This window comes from Schistocerca nitens, chromosome 1 (genome assembly GCF_023898315.1).
Source record: "Schistocerca nitens isolate TAMUIC-IGC-003100 chromosome 1, iqSchNite1.1, whole genome shotgun sequence".
NCBI classification, from domain to species: Eukaryota; Metazoa; Arthropoda; class Insecta; order Orthoptera; family Acrididae; genus Schistocerca; species Schistocerca nitens.
The window spans coordinates 1,010,935,125-1,010,955,588 of NC_064614.1; the positions used below are offsets into that span (position 1 = coordinate 1,010,935,125).

Below are 20,464 nucleotides of genomic sequence, written 5' to 3' on the forward strand. Positions count from 1 at the left end.
CCCGATAGTTACAGTGAGCTGGGCGTCAGAAATTTCGAGGAAAAAAACACGACGCAATGAAAACCGTTTTTATATTATTAGTTGTCAACCCGACTTGCTTATTGTATTGTTGATATTCTCTCCCATGTTTCGCGATAATACAAAACGAGCTGCCTTTCTTTGAACTTTTCGACGTCATCAGTCCTGTCTGGTAACGATCTCATACTGCGCAGCAATACCCTATAAGAGGACGGACATGCGTAGTGTAATCATTGTCTTTGGTAGATTTGTTGTACCATCCAACAATAATGTTCTCTCCCACTGAAACGCAGTCTTTGGCTCGCCTTTCCCACGAATATTTTCTACGTGACGATTCCGAAACAATTTTTTGAAATTTTAATCTCTAAGCATTTAGGTGAATCCGTAACCTTTAAACTCGCGTTATTTTTCGTGTAACTGAAATTTAACAGATTTTTTTAGTACCGGTACTCATGTGGAGGATCTAACACTTTCTATTGTTTATGATCAACTTCACTTTTCGCACCATGCAGATGTCTCGTCTAAATCATTTTGTAATTCGTTTCGACCGTCTCATGGCTTTACTAGTCGGTTAAAGATAACAAAATCTGCAAACAATCTAAGATGGCTGTTCATATTGCTCCTAAATCATTTATAAAGAGGCCTTTAACACTTCCTTGGGGAACCCCAGCTATGACTTCGGTTTCACTACGTAATTTTCCGTCAACTATTACGAACTGCGACCTTTCTGAAAGGAAATCACAAATCCAGCCGCTCAACTAAGACCATCCATGGATACGAAATTTGATTAGAAGCTGCTTATGAGGAAAACCTAGATATAGGGAATAATTTGAGAGCCCCTGTTGACAGACTCATTACTTCGCGTGCTAAAGTGCCAGTTGTGTTTCACAGGAACGATATTTTACGAATCGGTGCTGGTTGTGTGTCAATAGATGTTAGGATATTTTGCATCCAAGGACAAAATGATATTAGTCCATACTGTACCTTCCTGCAACTGTGCGACTTATCCTCGTGTCTCTGATGTGCGAGTGAGAGCGCTAATACGCTTCGCCAACGTAGGCGGAAGTTGCCGAAAATTACCGATGTTAATGACAACCGCGTGAGCACATGTACACGTGGTTGCCACAACCGCTTGAGCCACGCGGATTCTACGCGCCTACACTCACTTGTAAATAGGCTGCGAATTTGCAGTGTGAACTTGCGTGATGCGCTTCCCATAGCACCAGACGTGGGCCAAGTATATACGAATAACGAATGCTGTTATAAATTACTATTCGTCTTTTGTGACTAACGGATATTATTCGAAACATTATTAACTTACACGAATAAAAGCAATTATTTGTCATCTGTGAATAAAAAGGGTTGTGAATAACAGATAAATTTGAAATCCAGTTGCATTTATAACTCCAATTCTCTATCATTTATTAAACGAATTTACTTTTCGTTTTTCCCAGAACAACTCTTTTTTCGAAACGTCCCATCATAAAGTTTATTTGATTTAAGGAGATTTACTGAATTTGTCTTTAATCATGACTTCGATGAACAACTTTCAGCTCACAATCTTCTTCAGCAAAAATTGAGAAATCATCAATTCCGCTGTAGTTTTTGGCAAATAATTGTGATTCCACTGTGATTACGCATCTTAAGTCACATTCCAAATACAGTTTTCTTTTTACATCATAATCTCATTCGAAACTTGTGATCCGATTTCTTTGGCTATTATTTGTTTGAAGTTTCTTGTAAGCCTCCTTTGGTCACGGACAGCAATACATGTGAACTACTTGTTACTAAATCGTGGATAACAGTTCGCTGTAAGAACCGCAGTTGGTATAGAAAGGTGAAAAACATCTTCCAGTTGTCTCCTGACACTTTCACGATACACAAAAAGCAAGTGTGCTGCTACATTATGAACTTTTTTATATACTCGAACCCAGACTCTTTTCGCCAGTTTTTGAATCTCAAAATTGCATAGACGTATGTCGGATGGAAAAAATATTCCATATTCTAACTGCAAGCTCACTTACAGTTCATCCTACAACACTTTGGATGACTCTGGACGTCCAGCAGCGTTTCATAAACATTGTAGAAGACTTCCGTTAATCGTTAGCAACCACTGAGGTCTTGTTTGGTTCGCTCGTTTTCTAGCACTACAATCACGAATTGCGTGCTTATACTAAGGAGACATGCATATCCGATAATGTTAGCAATCTAAGAAAGTTTTTGGAGGTTAAAGAGTTTTTCTTCATTCTCCTTATCGTCGTTCGCTGCTTACGTAGAGTTCTTGCGCCATGTTAGCAGTGAGAGAGTGAGACGTACTGGCACATGCAAAGCTAGATGAGGGGGGCTGAGTAGATAGTGTAAGGGCTGTAAAGCACTAGGCAGGCCGTCTGCGGCAGACAATAACAAAAATGTCGTGCACTGCAGTGTCTGTGCACGTATCGAAGGAGCCACACCTTCCTTGCATCCTGAAATAAACTTCTGCCGAATGTCGACGGGGTCCGGCTGCATACCCGGAAATTATTACAAGACATTAATAAGTTATGTATAAAACAGAAACTACGCTGAGCCAAGGGAACAAATATTAATTCTGTATACTAATTCTGTACAAGAAGTAATCAAAGAAAATACAGTGACATTATATGTTATTCGTTATTTAATTTACAGATGATTTATTTTCGAATAAATTTGTTTGAATGATCTACTTATTCTAATAACTATCGACATAGAAATCTGCTTGAATAATACCCATCTGTTTTCACCATTACACCTTACACTTCCTTTCTCTTTCTGTTAATATTATCAAATGTAACGAGGTCTACTTGTTCACTTGCTTGATTTTCTCACGAGGACCTACAGTGTAGCTGGACTGAAGTTCCTTTTGTTGATTATAAACAGACCTGACAATTATAGTCTGTTGTTGTACACTAAATATAATTTTTTTTAAATTTGTTCTGTTCAAAATATGCTTAAATGCCAGTGCGATTTTAGCAGCTGATTGACATATGATGAGGTCCCATACTCCGAGGAGCGTAGGGGACGATGCGGAGGACCCGCACTGCTCTACTAGGCTAGGTCCTATTGGAAGTGGTTTGCCATTGCCTTCCTCCGACCGTAATGGGGATGAATGATGAGGATGAAGATGGCTCAACACCCAGTCATCTAGAGGCATAAAAAATTCCTGCCCCCGCCAGGAATCGTACCCTGCACCCCTCGCACAGAAAGCGAGAACGCTACCGCGAGACCACAAACTGCATACATCTGATTCAATGGGAGCATTAATTCATCGCCTATTATTTCACGGAGATACATAGTTCCACAACTGCAATAATGACCTTCAATAACAATCAAATTCGGTTATCGCTTTAATTTTCGTTATACTGCAGTAACTGTGAATCTCAGGCACATAGCACACACCTTCTACATAGAAAACAGATAGCTAAAATGAAATTCTGATTCTAAATGCATTTGAACGCTTGCCGGGCCCATTAGCGCCGCTTCGTTGTGTCGTTGCTGTATAAGTAGAGCCTATGTCAAGTTACTTGCGTGGCAAGGGCACGCGGCTGTGGCCCGTCACCCCGTGTGTGAGCGCCTGGTGAGTGGACTAACAGCCGCGTGCTACGGCTTGTGCGTGCGTAGTGAGTGCTGTACACGCATGCTACTCACGCAGAGTCGCCACGTATATGCAGTGCTCTGCCTTCCACGACGCATCATTTTGCGACTTGCAGTTTACGAATATAGACCCACATGTTTTATAATGGGCCGCAGGAAATTCAAGGTTAATTCGTATCGTGGTGGAGTTTTATATCCTGCAGGATTCAACAGCACAAAGGAAACAGCTCGTGTAAACAGCTCGCCTTCCGCAGAGGTAATTGAGCAACGCTATCTATAATATAACAGAGTACTGTAGAAATCGGTTTGGATCGTGTCACAGGCGTGACGTAGCAGCTTAATCGCAAGACTCGCGCCGCCGTCAGTAGATAACAGTTGTCAGTGGCCAGTCCTTGACCAGCTCCTCAGCTGTGCCGTTCGTTAAGCCATGTCCGGTCTTACAACACAATCGATCACCCTGGTATTCAGAACGACAGTCAATAGGTTGGTGTCAGCTTTTCGGGGTCGTTCTGCTCCGGAAGTGTCAACAGTCCCGCGCAAACAAATAACGCAGTTCCGTTAAAGGTGACGCAAAAGCTTCTGTCCGTCTGTGAATGTAGCAGCAGGTATGTGCTGTTAAGAATGCGTTGTCCATTCGCTAATAACAAATATGTTTTTCAGCCCAGGGTTTAAAGTCAACGCTTTCAGTGTTCCGCGAGAGCATGAAATACGCTTTTCTATATGTGTACATTCAGCGTTATGCCTTAAGAGGAAAGCAGTTTTCTCATGTACAATTCGCTGCATGCAGTTTATGTTTGAGGTACAAAATAAAAATTAATGTATAATATTTTTGCCAATTATGGATTCCACCTACAGTTCGCGTAATAGAAAACTGTGACCAAGTCCGCCTCGGTACCTACGTCGTCTAGACGGCAGATTGTTAACCGATAGGGCCCGGGTTCGATTCCCGAGCGGGTCGGAGATTTTCTCCGATCGGGGACCGGTTGTTGGGTTGTCCTTTTCTTCGTTACGTATAACAGCGTCGAAAATCGCCTGCATGACATCACATGACAAGTCTAAGCATGTATAACTTGGTCATAATGAATGTTCTGAATCGTCGTACCATATATTCACCAGCAGCGACATAGTCGCGTATAAGAACAGTGATCCAATACTGTCAAATGTTTTTTATTCCAGTCTTTGATCACACTCTCTCTCTATTTTATATATATATATATATATATATATATATATATATATATATATATATATATATATATATATATATATATATGAGAGAGAGAGAACGGTGCTTGTTTTATTGTTTTTCTTCATTTTGGCCAGACCGGTATATGGTTAGACGCATATCTGTAGCTGTCCTATGTAAGATACACAATACATAATATTAGGTATAGTATATGATATGGGGCGCGTTCATACGTCCTCTTTCTCCTAGTGATGAGGCTACGTGGTTTACATACCAGCTGAAAACTAGTAAAAACTAAAGTAAGATTTTCACCAAAAAAACATACCGAAATGCTCTGAGGGGACAATAATAAATTATGAACACGTCACATAGCATATAGTATTATGTATTGCACATCTTATTATTTATCTTCTACGGTATCGCTGAAGTTGGTCTTGTAACAAGATACTGGTCCGGACAAAATACAAATAAACAATAAAACTAGCAGCCATGTCTATTTTTAAAAGAAGTGTCATTCATCAACTTCATAATGGCCGCAGGAGACTGCGGATACGACACCCTAGTTCTCTCCAGTAATTTGCCAATTGTTCGTAGCCACTTGAAATTGAGACCGGTAGTGACCTGGATTATCACTGCTTGTTTTGATTCACATAGCAAAGCTCAGAAATAGCACACAATGCAACCCTTACAAGACAGTTAACATCATATTTAAATACCGAAAATCATTGCAGCACTTTTGTAGAGAACATGCACGATATATTAATCGCTCAGCATGTTGTACGTGGAACGCCGATTCACAGCATCGTGTTACATAAAACGCAATAAGATTTCATCACACCAGTCTCGCCAATTAAGCTTAAAGACAGGAAACACACACACTCACACATTCGTGCCAGCACTTCAATTTTGTAGTGTGTTCAGAAGCAGTCTGAACGGCTTGTAAGGGATGAAAATATAATGAAATCCAGACTTTTAGCTGCTTACAGGCGTTGATAAATATCAACTGGGAGTTCTGCTAAGAAATAATTGTTAAGAAAAAATTTCGATACGGTGTATCGTGTTAATTAGCGCCGACGTTTGCCAAAGAGGCCGTTGCGCGCGCAAATTCAAGCGGCCCACCAGATACCATTGGTGTTAGTTGTTCTCACAGCATAGATGACAGCGCGCGAGACTGTCGCTCGGATTCGAACTTTGCTACCGCCCCATGTCCAATTTTTACATCGCTTTCTTGGTCGGTATTAGGAAACCAAACGAAGAACATGTTTGAAACACCGTCTCTGTGGGCCACTTTAATTTGCGCGCGCAACGGCCTGATTGGCTAACTTCAGTACTATATTAACTCGGAAATGGCGCGAAGTATCGAATTTTTTCCTCAACATCTCTCAGCATAACGTACACTGCCACACTCTTAAAGAATTTTCTGGCCATTTCTGTCCAGCCTATATTTCGTAAGCCAACAAACCGAAGTAGATGGCACAATAATTTTAAACTGCGGATGTGCATCGTAGTGACGCAATGCAGTATATTATTTCAAACACAGTGTGGACCTAAACGTAATCGAAAAAATTTCAGGAGTTATTCCGGGAAATTTTCTGATTATTTTGGTACGAGGTGCCATGGTCTCCGGTGTCTTGTAACGGAGTAATTACCTTTCGTTTGATCTCTCACCACCCATTTAATTTCGTAGTACCTGTATTGTACTGAAAATATTTGCACGATAATGTTATCTTTATTCACGATGGACGACAGTAATGCCCACTTTATTTTTCGGCCTGAAGCCTGCATTCAGCACTGCTTGGTTCTTTCTCGGGTTTCCTACAGTGTTACTTGTACGTTTGCAGTGATACACGGCGGTAAGTATTGAGTGATCAATTGGCCGACATGCGCATCGTGTGTGGATTTACTGAATGCAGTCGAAGAGCCGCGCAATGACGGCATCCACTCACTGAGTATTTGCACCTGTGGACAGGCGCTCACGTGGTTTTTTGTGTTGTACGTTTTGGTGACTGCCTATTACATGCCTTTTTCACTTTTGTAAAGGTATTTTCACATAGACTATGGTAACCGTGACAACTAATCGAAACCGTGACTCCCTTAACGACCTCTGAATTTTTGTCGGTGGGGTTATAAGCTGCCAAGCGTAGTGTAGCGAGACACTTATGAACACTAGAACACTAAAAGGGGAACAATGTTACATAGCTACTAAACCATCGTAAATATTACTATTCCAAATTTTATTCAAAGGACGATAAAATTTTAAGGGTTACGCATTAATTACAAAGCACCCTGTCTTATAAACTACTACAACCTTAAATTTTACGAGGGTTTGGTAATCTAGCGTTAATATGTAGCTGAATTCAGAGTCAATAAACATGCGGACAAATTTTTTCCAACTGTTTCTTTAAGTTATACCTGTAGATCTGCTAGTAAAACTGGATCATGCATATTACAGTTAGTCTGGTCAGACAAACTGTTGGCAGGCAGGGACAAAATTGTTTTAAATGATGAAGCTAATTTTTAGTGATACCTCTTATATTATGAAACCAACAGATAAAATCTACTGAGTAGACTACGTACAATCTGAAACTTCCTGGCAGATTAAAACTGTGTGTCGGACCGAGACTCGAACTCATGACCTTTGCCTTTCGCGGACAAGTGCTCTACCATCTATTTTTTTTTTTTCCTCGATGTAGTTCGTTGCGTTTGGTCTGGGCGGACGTCACAGGACATCCGTTCAAGTTGATCGTTGATTCCTTGACTCAGTATTTTTTATTACAGAGAGCACGCAGCCCTCTGACCGAACACGCTTTTTTTATTATTACAGAGGACAGCTAACCCTCTTTTTCTTTTTTTGGCCTCGTACTTTCCACACTTCTCAGAAGCTCTCCTGCGAACCTTGCAGAACTAGCACTCCTGGAAGAAAGGATATTGCGGAGACATGGCTTAGCCACAGCCTGGGGGATGCTTCCAGAATGAGATTTTCACTCTGCAGCGGAGTGTGCGCTGATATGAAACTTCCTGGCAGATTAAAACTGTTCTGCAAGGTTCGCAGGAGAGCTTCTGTGAAGTTTAAAAAGTAAGAGACGAGGTATTGGCGGAAGTGGAGCTGTGAGGACGGGGCATGAGTCGTGCTCGGGTAGCTCAGATGGTAGAGCATGTAAAGGTCCGCCTGGTCTGTAGATATTGCTAATTGCTATAATCGCACTATTTCACTCCAATTTACGGAGCTTGTTAGCACTTGATGTTAGGTTGGCGCCATTACAATGTATTGTATTGTAGTAATCGCTGCTGCTTGCTGGATCGCTGCTGTGTCTCGATGCTGATGCTGGCTCTAAATCTGGTTGTCTAGGGTAAACACATGAGGTCCCGTGTTTTTCATGTGCTTTTGATGATAAAGAACAAACGAAACCAACACATATGTAAACATCAAATATTTATTACTTTGGTGGCCATCTTAATTCCACTGTCCACCAAAGACCATAACACAACACAAAGTAGTACTTCCTTTACATGTTCTTTGCATTGTTTTTCCATCCCAAACAATAACACAGAAACACACTTCACCAAAGTGACATTCCGACTGCCCCCCGACCCTTCTTGCTGCTTGTATTTATAACATTGTCAAAGAACTACTAAAAAGAGATATAGTTTATAAGTCACATGTACATCTGTTATCATAATTTGTGCAGAAAAGTTATTAATTTGCATCGAGTGACATAATTTAACATGTTATTAAAATGACAGACAGATTTGTTGACTTGACAGAATAATTCTTTGTTACAAAAAGGTCGTTTTTTAGAAGTTTGTCAATTGACTTCTCTAATTTGCATAAATAACTAAGTAACATGAATTATTAAGAATTACATTGGTTTTCGTCTAAAATAGGATTGATTACGTGAATACTGAGTGGAAACGCTCCTAGTGAACAAATAGGTTTCACTGGGTGATTTTTATTTAAGGAGATCCAAAATACCTAAGTTGGCCACTATTTTTCGTACTTCATATTAATTATTTAAGATGAACTTAGTGTTTTTACATGATGACATTTGCTGTATCAGTGATCAAGTGATATTAGCTTTTGTGTGGGTCAGTTATTCAGTGTAATTTAATGGGTTGACTGTTTATGGAGACATGTTATGCAATCATTGTTAACATACACAATAACTTTTCTATAATCATAAATACTCATTAAACTGGTTGAATTTGGAAGGGATCGCATACTTCATTAAAGTAAAGCCTTTAATATGTTCCGTTACAAGCACTTGCCCGCGAAAGGCAAAGGTCCCGAGTTAAGAGTCTCTGTCCGGCACACAGTTTTAAACTGCCAGGAAGTTTCATATCAGCGCACGCTCCACTGCAGAGTGAAAATCTCATTCTACATACAATCTGGTAGGACCCAAATCGAGGCTACAGTACCGTAGCAGTTGTGTTGTTGAGATTCACACGTCCAAGTACGAGTGAACTCATGCTCCTTTATTTATCTCGACGCGTCGTAACACCGTATTATCATATTCCTCCCATACTAACACTTTTGGTCACGACCAGCAATTTACAGCACGTCCACTAGACCAAGGCCTATCAGGAACTTCCGTTCTGTCGCCCCTCACAAATAGTTGCATCGCCTGTAAACAAACAGCCACATCAAACTAGGCCAGTGCCTGCAGCACGACTAGCCAAAATCGTGCACACAGTTATTCATACGGAAATTACATGTTTCTTTCGACATTATCATTATACGTAATTTTCATTCACTTAGTTGTAAATAAATAGATAATACTACGATTTAATTACTGGAAGTCAAAAAACTGTTTGTGTTGATCGATAGCATTAGTCCTGCATTGCTGTAGATATGCGCACTAACCGTGAACCTTGGGAATTGCCAGAGTCGGTTAGAGCACGTTTTTCCATACGAGTGGCTTATCACTAGCCCCGCCTCCCCTCTTTTCATTCGTGTCACTTTTCGCTATCAAAAGTGAGAAGCACTGTTTACAGACCTTACTTGTGCCATTAGTGCTACAAATCGTAACAGCGCCGCACGAATAAACGTGGGTATTAACTACAGCGTACGGGCTCTGTGGTGAAATAAAAAAAAATTAAATTTGTAGATTTTTTGAAAAGAAAAAAATGTAGATATGGAATTTTAACTTTAGAATTTTTGAAAGGCTTTTAAGGACTGTAATGACTGGCTTTGAAAGCGGAGAAATTCAGTGCTGACTGAATTTTGCCTGAAATATAATGCACATTTCCGATTAAAAATATTTTGGAATTTTAAGTTGTTGTCGATTTATTCAGAGTTCTCACCTTAAACATGGAATTAGTTCTTCTGCCACAATATTAATTCATTGGTCGCCATAAATGTTCTTCTCTTTGTTGACCGTGAGTATCTTCCTTAAGACTGGAATATTTTTCACTATTTTATTCACGAGACAATAAGACCTTTCTTACGCTCGCCGCACAAATCATTAACACTGACAATATGGCTGCATCACACTTCAAAAAAACACGTCCGTCACATACAAGGTAAGAAGCGAGAGTTTTTGCTCCTTCTTGGAGTACGAAACAAAACTGAATCAAATATGGACATTACAGAGATTATTTTCTACATTCCTCTCAATTTTATCTTTGGCGCAGAATTTAAAGTATTGTATCTCTCTCCGTCGTAATGTGTCATTACAGTCTGTGGGATGGAGAACGTGTGGCTGTTGTTGCGCGATGAAATCCGCTTTTCAGCCATGGAGGAAGGAATGTTATGGTGTTGGGGCTCAGTTTATTTATTCAAATGGGAACTTATTTTTCTTTTTATTGGGGTTCATTCCATTTCTTGATGAGAACATATTTTCTTTTCTGAATATTCTATATTATACTATATTATTTTATTTTATTTTTTGGTGGGAATACTCGCCCTGGCATTCGCCTTAAAGCTGGAGGAAAACCACCAAAACCTTAGCTAGGGCGGATCGAATATTCAGTTGTAGTCTATTCAAAATGGCTCTGAGCACTATGGGACTCAACTGCTGTGGTCATCAGTCCCCTAGAACTTAGAACTATTTAAACCTAACTAACCTAAGGACATCACACACATCCATGCCCGAGGCAGGATTCGAACCTGCGACCGCAGCAGTCGCACGGTTCCGGACTGCGCGCCTAGAACCGCGAGACCACCGCGGCCGGCTTACTTTCTATTCTCGCATCTTTTTGTTCTTATTCTAGCTGTTGTTGTAGCATAGGTTATTGCATTATTCTATCTCTTTTGTTCTCTTTCTGGTTGATGTAACCTTTTCCTTTCTTTTTCTACTCTGTACTGTGGTACTGACTTGATTATTGTGAGGTGCCTGCTGTCGATCACTCTTCTATTTCGTGTATGATGTGTAGGTTAGGTGCGGTGTGCTCTGGTATGTGCTGTTGGATGCATTTTGCTATTGTGTATGTAGGGAGTGGATACTGAAAGTGGGGATACCTGAATTTCCAATGTTTAGTCAAAAATGGTTCAAATGGCTCTGAGCACTATGCGACTTAACTATTGAGGTCATCAGTCGCCTAGAACTTAGAACTAATTAAACATAACTAACCTAAGGACATCACACACATCCATGCCCGAGGCAGGATTCGAACCTGCGACCGTAGCGGTCGCTCAATTCCAGACTGTAGCGCCTAGAACCGCACGGCCACTCCGGCCGGCCAGTGTTTAGTCGTTAAGATGTCCTTTATCAGTCTATTTGTTGCCAGCCTTTGAGATCCGTAGTTAACGTGTAGCGGATGAATTGCTGGTCACAGCCGCTCCACGTCACGCTACTACTTTCCACTCCACATATTGTGCTTACCTACTCCAGAATTTACGTAGGCGTTGAAACGAAGAAGGGAACATATTCACTCGGATTATGTCTGGGTTTCATTTATCTGCATCTCTTACCCTACAGCGCGCATTCAAACGCTATTACAGTGATAACAATAGCAGACACTACAGGAGTCCTTACGCAGTGTTCTACAGTTATGATCACGTGCAAATCACTGAAGACAGTGACACTTTCGATTACAACTGCAACAATGTGAGATAAAAAGCAAGGCGCTTATACAAAAATAGACATTTAACAGCAGCTTGGCAGAAATAAAGACTTACGGCAGAAAACGGACATATTTGCAACGTAGGGCAGACAGCCACTCGAGCGATCGAATGCCCTGCTACGTAAATAAATCAAAAGGACACACACACACACACACACACACACACACACACACACACACACACACACACGCATTTCAAAAATGTCTTGTTATGTTATCAGCGACACAGTGACGTACTGCAGCGAGGTGAGAAAAATCGTGGGATAATTCCTAATATCGTGTCGGACCTCCTTTTGCCCGGCTTAGTGCAGTAACTCGAAGTGGCACGAACTCAACAAGTAGTTGGAAGCCTTTACAAAAATGCTGGCAACGTTGTAGGTGGGGCAACCACAGCTATGAGTAGCCATCTTGGGTATTAATAACCGCTTCAGCTGTATTAGTCCTTCGTTATTGGATCACTACCGGTTTCGTGGCCCTGCAACAATACTGAGCCAAGTTGCCTTTATAGCCGTCTATAATTGCGAAAATGTTGCCATTGCAGGATTTTCTGCACAAACTGGCCTCTTAATTGTGCCCTGTAAATGTTCATGCGATTTAAGTCGCGCGATCTGGGTGGCAAAAATATCCTCGAAGTATCCAAAATGTTCTGCAAACCAATCACGAACAATTGTGACCCGGAGATATGGCACATGGTTGGGAACATGGAGTCCTTGAGTGGCTGCAAATGGTCTTCAGGTAGTCGAACATAACGATTTCCAGTCAATGATCAGTTCAGTTGGACCAGAGTATCCAGTCGAATCTACGTAAACACAACCCACACCATTGCGGAGCCAACACCAGCTTGCACAGTGCCTTGTTTACAACTTGGGTCCATGGCTTCGTGGGATCTGCGTCACACTCGAACCTCACCATCTGGTCTTATCAACTCAGATCGGGACTCATCTGACCAGGCTACAATCTTCCTGTCGTCAAGAGTCCAACCAATATAGTCACGAGCCCAGGAGAGGCGCTGCAGACGATGTCGTGCTGTCAGCAAAGTCACTCGCGTCGGTCGGCGCCTCCCATAGTCAATCAACGTCAAATTACGCCGCTCTGTCCTAACGGATAAGCTCGTCGTACGCAGAGAGCGATCTCTGTACCATTTGGCTATCGGACTGCTGCTGTTTGAGCGTACCGGCCAAAGATGCCTGTATTTCGTTTATTGCCTAATTACAGCATGGCTGCCACGAAATTTTACAAGAATGCAAAATGAAAATACTTTTCGTTCTACTCCCACATCAGCCTATTACATCGCGTCTTGATATAAAGTTCAAAGGCAAAAAAAGTAAAAATACTGTATCACATAAGACCGCTGGAGAATTTTTGCCTAACTATAACAGGGCGGACAAGAACCTGCAGGTACGCCAAAGTTTCAAGCCCAGAGATCAGAGTACTGCATCCAAATAGTATATGGATCACTGATCGTACGTCCCACATTGATTTCTGTGGTTATTACACGCAGTGTTGCTTATCTGTTAGTTCTGACAACTCTACACGAACGCCGCTGTTCTCAGTCGTTAAGTGAAGGCCGTCGGCCACTGCATTGTCCGTGGTGAGAGGTAATGCCTGAAATATGGTATTATCCGTACAATGTTGACACTGTGGTTCTTGAAATACTGAATTCCCTAACTACTTCAGAAGTGGAACGTCCCATGCGTCTAGTTTCAGCTACCATTCCGCGTCAAGTCTTAATTCTCGTCGTGCACGGACACCTTTTCACATGGTCACTTGAGTAGTCTTTGCTCCAGTCGGGAAAGAATGACTGATGAGATAATAGGATGTTTACACATATCATTTCTAGTACAGCTATGACCCATGAATTATAACGTAACCAGACGTACCCAGAGGTCATTTTGAAGATTAAATGTGAGAAAATGCTTCGTGTGGCCGCTGATTATTTCTGTTTTTCACGCGGTTGAATGTACTATGAGGAGTAAGAGTGTTAACATCGAAGTAAAGCGTTTGCAGACCTAGCTCCGTGTAACATATTTTCTTTCACTGTTCATAGTGGCTGTGTCCTGAAACGTGATCTGTACCTTTTTGTCACAGTCTATATATATTAAATTATATCCTTATTTTCCTCAATTGTAGTTGTACTTCACATTCCATTATAATTTGCATGTATAGGTTTAAAACTTGAATGACCTCAAGTATATCCCTGGCTTGTGATAGATTATTTCAAATTGTATAAGTTTTTCCCCTAACTATAAACCTACTATGAGTTTGTATATAGTCTTCTCTTCTTCCCAAATCCTGTCTTTGCCAGCACTATTTTGTTCTTGGAAGAGGGTGGCAAATTCGTCTAAATTTACTGAAACATTTGGATTACTATCATAACTGAAAAAAGTAATTACTCGGCTTTTTATAGCTCCCCAAAAAACTTCACATCAGAATGCTTTTTCTGTTTCTAGTGTATGTGAAAGTTCTCGAACAGTTTCTTACCGAAATTTTTCTCCTTACCGTACTAATGAAAAGCTTGTATGTATATGGACGCCCACTAGTGGACGTTAATATGAGGTGTGTCCAATGTTCACCATTATGACGACTCGAAACTTACTGCGGAAACTTTCTCCCTCAAGAGATGAGCTACATAGTGATGTTAGACACGAGTCTGGAACGAATTTGACGCTCTAACTCAACCCAAGGTTGTTCCATTGAGCTCAGATCCGGCTCTGGGCAGGCCAGCCCATTTCAGGAATGTTATAGTCCACAAACTTTAGCGTTTTATTTAACGTAATAAGGAGCACCGTAACCTCAAAGAACATCCCATACCATAACATCATCGCCTCCGTACTTCACTGTCGGCACTACAGCTGATGGTAAGTAACGTTCTCCACGCATTCGCCAACCCCAAACCCTTCCATCCGCCCAGGCATCCATCGTCCTGTACAGATGGCCGAGTGGTCAGGACTTGGGAGTCGGCGTCCAGGGCTGATGTTAAATGGTAGAACAGGAAATTACGTAAAATACAGAACATATACACTGAACAGCCAAATAAACTGGTACATCTGCCTAATATCGTGTAGGAACTCCGCGAGCACACAGAAGTGCCGCAACACGATGTGGCATGGACTCGACCAATGGCTGAAGTAGTGCTGGGGGGAATTGGCGCCATCAATCCTGCAGGGCTGTCCACAAATCCGTAAGAGTACGAGGGTGTGGAGATCTCTTCTGAACAGCACGTTGCAAGGCATCCCAGATATGCTCAATAATGTTAATGTATAGGGAGTTTGGTGGTCAGCAGAAGTGTTCAAGCCCAGAAGATTGTTCCTGGAACAACTCTGTAGTAATTCTGGACGTGTGGGGTGTCGAATTGTTTTGCTGGAATTGCCCAAGTCCGTTGGAATGCACAGTGGACATGAATGGATCAGGTGACCAGACAGGATGCATACATACGTATCACCTGTCAGAGCCGTATCTGTACGTATCATGGTCCCATATCCCTCCAACCGCACACGCTCCACGCCATTACAGAGCCTCCACCAGCTTGAACAGTTCCTACATGCAGGGACCATGGATTTATGAGGTTGTCTCCATACCCGTACACGTCCATCCACTCGATACAATTTGAAATGAGACTCGTCCGACCAAGCAACATGTTTCCAGTCATCAACAGTCCAACGTCGGTGTTTACGGGCCCAGGCGAGGCATAAAGCTTTGTGTCGTGCAGCCATCAAGGGTACGCGAGTGGGCCTTCGGCCCCGAAAGCCCATATCGATGATGTTTTGTTGAACGGTTCACACTCTGACACTTGTTGATGGCCCAGCGTTGAAATCTGCAGCAATTTGTGAAAGGATTGCACTTCTGTCGCTTTGAACGATTCTCTTCAGTGGCAGTTGGTCCCGTTCTTGGAGGATCTTTTTCCGGCCGCAGCGATGTCGGAGATTTGATGTTTTACCGGATCCCTTATATTCACGGTACACTCGTGAAATGGTCGCACGGGAAAATCCCCACTTCATCGCTACCTCGGAGATGTTGTGTCCCATCGCTCGTGCGCCGATTATAACACCACGTTCAAACTCACTTACATATTGATAACCTACCACTGTAGCAGCAGTAACCGATCTAACAACTGCGCCATTGTTGTCTTAGATAGGCGTTGCCGACTGCAGCGCCGTATTCTGTCTTTTTACATATCTCTGTATTTGAATATGTATGCCCGTACCAGTTTCTTTGGCGCTTTCTTTCAGTGTGCGGGCTACAAGAGGCTCGCCTGGGGTAGGAAGAAACCAGGTGTACGCGTCTAAGATGTCGAACAGACTAAATAAAATGAGCAATGGGAGAAGAAGCTCTTCATGTTAAGATCTGGTGGTTGCCAGTCATGGGGCGCAGAGACGGAGGTCTGGATCACAAGAGAGGGAAGCGACTGAGTTCTGCTGATCAGTACCCTCGAGCTTCGACATACGTGACCTGCCTCCCACGCAGACCGATGGCGTGAATTCTGTAGCAACTTATGCAAAGGGACGAAGCCATCTCTTGTCAGCAACTTTGACTGGACAGAACTGGCACGGTTCTGAAAGTGTGGCAACTTGTGTCATGTGCAAGGGTTGAATGAAAAATAATGCCTCCACCTTCGTTAACTGGGTTTGGATGGGAATATTTTAATAAATCAAACGCTCAAACAATCCTTAGAATGTGATCTTTAATTACCAATATTCACTTTCCCACATAATCATCAGCCAATTGGGTACATTTCTGTCAACGATGAACAAGCATTCTGAAGCCGTCATGGAAGAAGTCGACACTCAGTCTCTGAAGTTCTGCTGTGGTGGCATTTGAAGTGTGTGGTTTGGCATTGTCACGCTGCACGTAAACATTTCCCTTCTCTTTTCTTTTCTGACCCTTGTTAGCCGTCGTTTCAGAGTTCGCAGCGTTGTGATGTAACGCTCTGAATTTATTCTTGTTCCACGATCAAGGAAATCAACATGGATAACACCATCTGTGACCCAGAACACTGTGGCCACTATTTTTCCAGCTGAGGGCTGTGTCTTGAATTTCTTTTTCTGGAGCGAGTCTTTCTGTTGATATTTCATAGACTGACGTTTCCTCTCTGGGTCGTTATAGTGTATCCACGTTTCGTCTCTTGTCACAATTGAATGGAGAAAGGCGTCGCCTTCATTCTCGTAACGCGAGAGGAGTTCCTGGCAAATTTCGAGTCTGTTCGCTTTCATTTCAGGAGTGAGCTTCGGGGTACCCATCGTGCACAGATCTTCCGATAGCCAAGCAAAGTAATAATGTGATCCACACGCTCTTGTGAAATCCCGATTGTGCTTGCAATTTCTCTCTGGCTGATATGACGATCGTCCTGAATCAATCTGCCATCATTTTGCTTGTGAAACTCGGTGGCTCTGTTATAGGACGTCCAACTCTTTGTCACGCAGGTCAGATGTTCCTGCCTCAACATCTATAAACTTACTCGCCCAACGACGCACAGTACTCACATCAACACTGTCACCGTAAACTGCTTTCATTCTCTGAAGAATCGCCTTTGGGGTGACACCTTCTGCTGTCAAGAATTCAATGACTACACGTTGCTTAAATCGCATTGACCGACCGTCTGCGCACCGTCCCATATTTTACACTGTAACAACACAGCAGTTCACTAAGGCTTCCCGCCAACTGGAGCTGCAGAGAAGAGGCTGTGGAACAAGCCAGTAGCTGCCGCATACCAATGCTGCCAACTGTTGAAGAGTTACGAAGGTGGGGGCATTACTTTTGAGTCAATCCTCGTAGGTACAGCCAGTATAACTCTCGGAGAAAACTTGTAAGGACTTGATTGGGGTCTTTGTCATAAATTTTTCTTAAATCCATAAATATTCCTTGACTGGCTGTCACCTTGTACAGTCCAAAGGCATCGTTCTTCAGACCACATCAAGTGTCCCTTAGCAGTGACTACAGAAATGTGTGGCTTATGAGGAACTGCTCGACCATCTCGGCGCACAGTCATTGCGCTAGCTTAACTGCTGTAGCGTTTCGGATCACGCGAGTGATTCCTTCCGCTGATGATATACGTTTTTTTACTACCACCTTGCGCAACGCTTAAAGGTAGCTGTCAGTAAGTACATGAGGTCTACCTGGTCTTGGCTCAGCTGCGGTTGTTCTATCGCGTTTTCACATCACAGTCACGTCACCAACAGTCAATTTGGACAGCTTTGGAAGAGGTGAAGTGTCTCTGATAGATGTGTTACTCCGGTGTTATTTAATGGCTGGATCATAGTCGAAGTCATTAAGCTCATTAAGCTGTTACTGCTTGTCTACTGACGATACATTAATCTCTGCCTACTTTTATGTCGGCGAGTCCACCTCTCGTGCCATCTAGTGATCAATTCAGCATCACACAGGGGTGTCCGCATACTTTCGATCAGATTGTGTAGGCTGTTGTTGTTGTATTCAGTCTGAAGACTGATTTGATGCAGCTCTCCACACTAGTCTAGCCTGCTTAGCTACTGCAACATGCATGCATTCGATCCTGCTTACTGTGTCTAAGCCTTTGTCTCCCTCTAAAAATTTTACGCCCATATTTCTTTCCATTACGAAACTGAATTCCTTTATGCCTCAGGACGCCCTATAAACTGATCTCTTTTTGGTCAAACTGTGGCACTAATTTCTTTGTTTCTCCAATTTGATTCAATACTTCCCCACTAGTTATTCGATCTATCATTTAATTTTCAACATTCTTTTTTAGCACCGCATTTGAAAAACTTCTATTCCCTTCTTGTCTGAACTGCTTACCGTCCTTCTTTCGCTTCCGAAAACAGCTGTGCTCCATACAAATAAACTTAAATTTATTTTCACAGTGAAAAAATCTCTGTTTTTCAGAAGTGCTTTTATTGCTATTGCCAGGCTGCATTTTATATCCTCCCTACTTCGACCATCGTCGCTTGTTTTGCTGCCCATACAACAAAATTCAATGATTATTTTTGGTGTCAAGTTTTCTAATCTAATCCCTTCAGCATCACCTAATTTAATTCTACTACGCTCCATTATTTTTGCCTTACTTTTGCCGGCGTAATCTGATAACTTAATTCAAGATACTATACAGCTTATTCAGCTGGTCCTCCATGGTCTTCGCTGTTTGTGACAGGAGTACGTCAGTGGCTCATCGCAAAGTTTTTATTTCTCTCTGAACTTTTTCCATTATGTAGGTAATATTGATTAAACAGACTACACCAAAATGGAATTAGCCTTCTCTTGCTTGGATTACATCACAATCACTCAGTGTAACGGAAGATCCGCATAACTGTGTGGTCCTTGGACCGCAACGCAGAAAGCGTAGCTACGATTTGTCTGCCACACGCAAGCCAGGATTTCGTAGTCTTCTCCCACTGCCGTTCACCTCGACCCCTTAATCGTGTTTTTGGAGTCACCCCTTCCGCTACGGTTCCGTGTGGAGCCTTCGGATGTTCTGCTTACGTCATTTCCGCCGCGACGCAGAAACTCCGTATCGGAGGCGCTGCTGAATCTACCGAGGCGACGGAAGTTAGCGTGCAGTCAACTCCACGAGGTGATTCGTATAGGAATACGACAGGGAGGAGATGAATCTAGAGAGAGAGATCAGCAAATACCGAAAATATCTGCGTCGTAAAGAATAGGGAAAAGTGCACCAAACAATATCGAAACTGGAGTGCCGAAATTAAATTGTCTTGGCTTCTACAAATTTTTCATACTCCGCTATGAGGACGCATGTCAGCTGCCACACGCTGTAAAACTGATCGACTTTTACAATATGCAAACGTTTCAAACTGAATATAACGATCTATGTATTATTTACGCTATTCGATAGCCAAAATGGGATAATTAATGGGTTCTTTCATCACTATGAGGTAGAACAATTTGAAGACAAATGTTGTGGTGTTGGGACAGCAACCAGCCACAAATTTACTTTCAGTTATTGAAAGTAAATTTGTTAATTATTAATTTCGTTTATTTATTAATTTTTTATTTATTTATTTTTATTTAATCCATTACATTCCGTTACACAAGCCACATTCTGTATAACTTGTAAATTCTTATTCAAATACGCAGTCAGATAGCTTAACCAAATGTTAGTATTAAGTTTTCATGTAACGATCTGTTGAGGGCTTAAACGACAGTCAAACTGACACTCATACAAAACGCACACAGTGTTATGCGGGTTAGATTCCGCTTACTGATAGCTGAGGTTGCTTATCGAGTCCATTGTCACAGATAAACATAGGCTATATTTGTTGTAGGTAAGTTACATATATATTGTAGGTAAGCTACATATATAGTTGTAGGTACATTAGAAAAGGAGTATCTTTGATGCGCTCAGTTATTATTTTACCTCTATTTTAAAAATCTTGAAAAAGTGATGGGGCACATCGTAACCGGGCTTCCTTCAGAAATCCCCCTTCGTGAAAGGTTTACCATACCGGGGAATCATATTTATAGCCGAGAAACTTGCGACACTGATAAGACAATCGTTGCTAACATACTTAACCGTATAAGGGGCCTTCAAAAAGAAACGAGCTGGAGTCTGGAATGCGCAAACCGGTGACAGGAGGGTAATACCGTGGCGTGTGTAATGAG

The 20,464-nt window shown here is 42.0% G+C and overlaps 1 protein-coding gene across 1 annotated transcript in view; it reads left to right on the forward strand.

Moving 5' to 3' along the window:
- The first annotated feature begins 4,030 nt into the window (after positions 1–4,030).
- Positions 4,031–20,464, forward strand: part of LOC126195693 (diacylglycerol lipase-beta-like) — a 903,756-nt gene continuing 887,322 nt past the window's right edge. Inside the window, exon 1 of the mRNA XM_049934332.1 lies at positions 4,031–4,232. The gene's annotated coding sequence lies outside the window, so the exon portion shown is untranslated. The remainder of the gene's footprint in view (positions 4,233–20,464) is intronic.